Source organism: Grammomys surdaster, unplaced genomic scaffold (genome assembly GCF_004785775.1).
Source record: "Grammomys surdaster isolate TR1022 unplaced genomic scaffold, NIH_TR_1.0 125807, whole genome shotgun sequence".
Taxonomy (NCBI): domain Eukaryota; kingdom Metazoa; phylum Chordata; class Mammalia; order Rodentia; family Muridae; genus Grammomys; species Grammomys surdaster.
Genome location: NW_021620638.1, coordinates 3,426,150 through 3,432,880, shown reverse-complemented (window position 1 = coordinate 3,432,880; position 6,731 = coordinate 3,426,150). Strand labels below are relative to the sequence as shown.

The 6,731-nt window shown below is 43.9% G+C and overlaps 1 pseudogene; it reads right to left on the bottom strand.

Annotated features, from left to right (window-relative positions):
• Positions 1 to 3,207: 3,207 nt before the first annotated feature.
• Positions 3,208 to 5,804, bottom strand: LOC114640307 (annotated as a pseudogene).
• Between the last annotated feature and the right edge of the window lie 927 nt (positions 5,805 to 6,731).

The following is a 6,731-nucleotide window of genomic DNA, read 5'->3' as shown; positions in this document are numbered from 1 at the left end:
TGTATCCTAAAGCTAACCCGGAAATAAAGTTTCAAGCAAAGTGATTTATTAGATTGGTGTTGTGGTCTGAATTTTGTCCCTAAATTTCTATTGATTTCATATCACTACATTTATTTGTTGAAGTTCTAATGCCATCCCAAAATGTAATTGTACTGGAGCTGAGGTGCTTTTGCTGGTTCAAATGAGGTATCGAGGAATAGGAATAGGAATGGTGTCATTATAAAAAGAAAAAAATGACATTTGTTTTTTTTTTTTTAAGAGAACTCAGTTTTTTACATTTTATTTGTGTGTGTGTGTTTGTGTGCATGTGTGCATACTTAGATGTGCCATAGTGCTCCAGTGGAGATTAAAGGACAACTTGTGCGAGTTGGTTCTCGCTTTTCATTATGTGGGTCCTGTGGATCAAACTCAGGTCTAAAGGCACTTTGCCATCAAGCCTGATGGCCAGACACATGCATACTGACAGAAGAGCATCTTCAAGCTGGGGCAGAGGCTGCTGCAGCAGCTGGCCAGTATCTTGATCTTGGACTCCTAGTCCTTTACAGCTGTGGGAAAATGTATGTCTATTGTGTATACCACACAAACAAGTGTGTGAGTTTGGGAAGTCACAGCAAAAGTATGGAATGACTGCAAAAGTAAGAAAGGATAGTGAAGACAGCCGGCAACAGAGTGCTGCCGTCCTCTGGGGGAAACAGCCCCTCCCTCCAGGTAGACAGCTTTGAGAGACTGCAGGGTTTAAGATAGCCATTTTGGAGTTGGGTATCAGGGATTCACTCTGATCATTGTCTGTAAAATAGAGATAATTTCCTATGATCCTATGAGAAGAATACAGTCCTTGTTAATACCTGTGCTTGATGTATTTTCAAGTGTTCGATATGTACTTGTTTTTTCTTTTTACATTTTGCCAGAAGCCGGGACCCTCGCCCTTACCCTCACCCCCTACCTTTCCCCACCTGCACAATGTCCCCTGCAGCCTGGCAAACACAAGATCCTGCTTGGCAAGCAGTGTATAGCAGGAAAATCATAACTCAGGCAGTGTACCATATCTTTTGAAGAATAGCAGGTGGATCATAATTCAAGGCAGTGTACCGTATAGACCATGACATGTTTCAAGGCACAGACCAAGAAGATTCTGTACTTTCCCACTACCTGACCCCTCTTACTCCCTCCCCTTGTAAAGCATGTTATAAAAAAGCATTTCATGTTCAAATACACGACTCTTGACAAGCAACTGTTTGCTTGAGTCCTTTCTCTCTCCCGCCCATTCTTCTTTCAGGTTGCGGTCCTCCTCGCCCCCACGAATAACTAGGACCCGCCAGTCGGGTCAACATTTTACTTCATTTTAGGAAATCTCTAAAATTAGTGTTAATAATGATAATTTGTTTAAAAGTATCTCCAGAACTGAAGAGATGGTTAAGACATGTCCAGCTCTTGCTAAGAACCTGAGTTTGATTTCCAGTATCTGTGTTAGGCAGTTCCCAATTGCCTGTAACTAGCTCCAGGGGATCTGATGCGTTTGGCCTCTGAGGGCACCTGTACTCACATGCACACTTCTCCCCACCTCCACCCCCCAATTAAAACTTATAAAAATCTTTAAGAGTATCTCTAGTAATTAAAATGATTAACATTTGAGTTAGGTTGGTTATCTTAACTATATTAGCCTGATGTTAATTCAAAGGCTTAGTAAATATTTAATATACAAAATACTTATATCTTTAATATATATTCAGTAATCACTGATCTATATAGATATATGACTTTCTTGCTCATAGGTCTGTATAGAAACCACATTGGGTTTTACTCTGAATTTCTGGTTTTTTTTTTTGTTTTTTTTGTTTTTGTTTTTTTTTTTTTTTTACAATCACAAACCACAAATCAGAACACATCCATCTTTCACTAGGTGTTTTCTCTGTATGAGTCATAAGGTTTGGTGAGGGACTTTTAGTGAGTCATGGTGAGACTGTGGTGGTTAGCGACCTTGTCCTTGGGCTTGCCTCTAAGTCTTGCTTCCTGAAATACAGCTTCACTTCCAGAGCAGGCTGACTGGTCACAGTTGCTTGGGTGCTGTGCTTTCCTGGGAGTTTCCTTTGATAGGCCTCCTGGGAAACAGGAACCTATTTGGTAATGGAGATGTTGGGCACTTAAGAAAATTGCTTTTAATTATGGAAAACATAAGGCTTGACACAGAGTAAGTGATCAAAACGAATAGCCCTCTGTTAGCAGTAGCTAAGAGTAACTGCATTTAAACACAGAAGCCCTGTCTTCACATTAACATGAAAGAAGTCAGAGATCACATATTTAGTATGAAAGAGCCAGCATTTTACCTGTTTAAGAATGCCCTTCCAAAACAAATAATGAATAGCTTCACTTTTAGATGTAAGATTCTAAAATACATGTACTCATATTGCCACTGAAATAGTCGCATAGAAAGTTACACAGCAGGAATTTTTATCTACTGCCATCAGTTTTCAAAAGTCATCCATTTGTAAGTTAATTGTCCCACCTAAGATGACAGTGTAAGGTATTTTATAATAAAAGCCATTTGTGCTACTGAGCATGTTATAGTATTTTGGTTTTTTGCATTTCTACACATTTAAGTTTCTATACAAAGTTCTGCACATTGGGTTTCATTTTTTAAAAGAGTTTTAATTTCACCAACTTACGATTAAAAAATACATTTTATAAATATTTTTCCCATAGACTTGATTGAGGAGGGTTTTAGATTCTACAAAAAGACAGACAGCAAAAGATTAAAGAAATTACAAAAAGTATAGCTATCATCTCCCTATGTAAAAATACATTATACATCACAGCATTTCCTTTGTGAAAAAAGTTTGAGCAGACAAGTTAGGTAAGTCAAACGTATGCTGAAAGGGAAGTAAACTTTAAAAAAGTTACTTTGCATAATAATAGAAGCACAGGTGAAAAGATGAATCCCCCCCCCATAAGAAGTTAATGTACCCCTTAGTTCAACATTTTATTCTATAGTACTGAAGGCTGAATTTGGGCTTGTACAAATGTGTGTGCATGTATGTGTGCGTGTATATGCACGTGTGCGTGTGTAAGCATGACAAATATTTGCTGTAATATTGAGTAAAACCCCAAATATTTACAGTATTTTTAAAGGTGGTGTTCTCGCAATCTGTATGTGTATATTGTCTCATTAAATAGCTCTTTAGAAAATTAAATTAAACCACCATCTGTCAATCAGTGGACATCCTTAGTTGAGACTTCCAGTTTGCGCTGTGGGACAAAGAGGGTTCCAAAGGAGGTTTTGTTAGCACCATCAAAATCTATGTAGGACGAGTTGGTAGTCTTGGTTGGTCCACCCGGAGTACAGAAAAAAACTTTCAGCCACCAACTGGGAGCCTTTGGGTGTCACAGGAACAGGCTGCTGCGCCCCTGTCCCAGCAACTGGTTGTCCATTGAGTTGGCTCTGGCCCAGGACTGGCGAGTCATGGTTGGTAGTCCTCCCTTGCCGAGAGCTCAAGTTATCTGGTATGACACTAGCTGCTTCTACACGTGGGGACACAGGGACTGTGCCAGCTCCAGGCCCGGGGCTGGCAGACATCTGCATGCTGGGAGAGATGAGTGTCACGTGCTGCAGGGTAAAGTTTACAACCGCTGAGCTTGGGTTCTGGGCGGGAGCAGAGTGGCTGGAGTTGAGAGCCTGGTTCTTCCCAATAGGTAAGGCTGCCATAGACGTTGGGGAGACCATACGTTTCAGAGGCGTCACATGGAATGGGGGAAAATTCACAGCAGTGAGTTCAAACGTTGCCACTGGGATCACACCTGCAATTGGGGAGCCGTAGATCCTGTGGTTTGGGGAGAGTGTACCTGAGTTTTGTTAGACAACAGAGTCTAGCCCCAGGGATGAGCACTGGGTAAGAAGGATTAGGTATCCTGATGGGAACAGGGTCGTGGGGGCGGGGACATTCTCAAGTGCTTTCAGGTCCTCTTTAGCTTTCTTTATGGAACTGGAAGAGCTGTCCTCTGTGGTGATCGTCCTCTTTGTGCCTCGTTCTCCAGTCGTCTCCTTGCTTCGATTCTTAGCGCCTTGCCTTTCTGTTGCTGCCTGCAAGCTTCCAGGTCTGCAGGAGGCACTGGACTTTGTGGCACCTGTGGTGGTCTTCTCCATGGGGGTGTCTGTAGAGTCTTTGGATGAAGTCGCATTAGAGGACTGGGTGGGGCAGACTGGCTAAGGCCGTGGGGTGGTGTCAACATTTGGGCTTGGGTAGGTTGCAAATAGATGACATAGGATGGGCCCAAAGGAGCCTGAGGTAGAATCACAGGCACAGCAGATGAGAATGGGCTAGGGATCAGGGAGACCACCCCCAGGGGCTAGATAAGGGATGGTGCAAGCAGCTCCAGCTCAGTGTTGACTGCAGGGTCCAGGGGAGCCAGTGGTTTGTAGTGCCCAGATCTTGCTAGGTTTACTTTGACTTTCTTCCTGGGTTCACTTGACTGCTCTTCCAACTGCATCTTGCAAATAGCGGTGAGCTGAGTGAGCCATTTTGTTTGGGACGAGTGGAGAATTTTGAGAACTCTCAGCTTTGCTGTTCTTGACAGGGCTGCTGGGAGCGAACTGATCTTCCTCCAGTCACTTTCTATGCTCTTTACCAATATGATAAAGGATGGGTGTCGAGTAAAGCTGGGTTTCCCCCATGTAGAGAAGAAGTTTTTGGCACAGTTCTCTTTTGCAGACTGCTCGGCCTCTAAGGAGGCAATAAGAGTCGTGACTGGGCTGGAGCCACTGTTGTTTGGGCTGATTTCTGGACCCGTTCACTTAAAAGCTGGCTTTCGACCTCTTTCTTCTGTAACATGGACTTTCTTGATAAGATCCAAACTACTCAGAACATTAGCAATATCATACAGTCTCCTGATTTTTGTTTTAAACTTGCTTTTATCCAGATCTTCCACGTGGTCCTGCCCAATTAAAATTGGCAGCAATTTCCAGGCTTATTATCTGAGACGTGGACACCAGGAAGAGCATCACAAACTTCTGGCCCATCACTCGTAAGGACTTGTGTTTGCGGCAGTTTACAGAAGTTGTCCGGAATTCCACTCCAGGGAGTTCTACGAAACACACGTCTGAATGCCCATTCTGGCCAGCGTTTGACTTGATCACGTGGTCCTCTATGCCACAACTCTTAATAAAATCAAACTCTCGCTCATATTCTTTCCTTTTGATCATCATGATCTGCTCAGCGTACTTGTTCTCTTCCCTGACACTCTTCAGAGTCCCGAGGGTTTTGGTGAAATTGTGTCGGCCGTGCCAAGTGTACCTGTTTTTGGTAAGGCAGCTCACTATGTGCAGGCTCTCTAGGACATTCACAATGTCATAAATCAGCCGACGTTGAACATTAAGCTCCTCGGTCACCTCGTCCAGGCAGATGTTGTTATTCACAGCAGGGATGGGGTACTTGGGGTACCTTGCTAAGAATCTGTGGTATAGCAACCCCTTCTCCTTCCGACTCGGGTCAAATTCGTCTCCAGATAAGTGTTCGTGCAAACAGTCTCTAGCTTCAGGATATCCACTTCGGTTGGTTGTCAGACAGGCCCCTTTTCTGATCTCGACTTCGGATCTCCGGGCTCACGGCACTGATTAGCATTTTCAGGTTGGCTGTGGGTGTCCATGGCTCTCCTTAGGAGACTTCCTTGGGCTTGGTTGGTGTGGTTAAAGGGCCCAAGTCAGGGTGGATCTCAGCCAACACCACGTTGGCCTTCGAAGACTCTTGCTGGGGGCTTTTCATCAGTCCCCTTTTATGTGGCTCAGAAAAGAGGTTTTCTTTTTGGTTCTCCATTTCGTTAATTCCTCATACATTTAGTGCGTCTTTAAAAATGAGAACTCTGAAGTTCCTCCCAAATTCCAGTGGTTTAAGTAGTCCAATCGATTAAAGTTTTTTACTATCCTGTCAATCCTCCTCCAGGGCTGATGGTTGGGGTGGCCCTGAATCCTGGCTGCACGTCTCAGGGAGCCAGCGCGTCTCAGGGAGACTCACTTAGCCCCGCGGTGCAGAGGTGGGTGCTGAGGGGCCGCACTGGGGCCGGGAGCATGGCTGTCCCGGAGCAGTCCAGCCCCCCGATTTGAAATTAACTCGCTCAGGCGCGAGGCGCTCCCGCAGACACGGAGCCTCCTCCGAGTTTCATTTTTATTTGATGCTTTTTATCTATCATTAGCTCCCTTAAAAAGGTATTTTTAAAACTGAAATTCCGTTAAACGATGTCTAAATTTTAAAAGTACATTTCTGAGTCTTTTTTTCTCCCTAAAAATTAGAAAAAGGCATGGGAGTAAATGGGAAATCTTAGATTAATTTGTATACAAGTTAGTGATGTGATCAGTAAGAAACCACCAAGTAGACAGCCATAAAGATATGGAGGGAGAAGTCTCCCATGTAACAGGACTCTCAAAATTAGAAAAGCAGCAAGTGTGGGATTCTCGCACAGCACAGCTTTCATTGTCCCAGTTTTGCAAACTTTCCCCAGCTTTCCAGCCTCTGACACACTCAAAGAAGGAATTAGTATCACCGACTTCCAGAGCTAGCAAGTCCACAGCAACATTAAAAGATAGTCTTTGGTAAGACAGCTCCACAGGAAAGAGCCCTTGCCCCACAAACCTGAAACCTTGAGCAGCATCTCCCGATCCCACTGTTGATAAGAACTCTGGCCCAAACTTGAGACTCCTCCCGTGGACTAGCTCCGATTCCTGATACTGTTAATACTGTTATGCT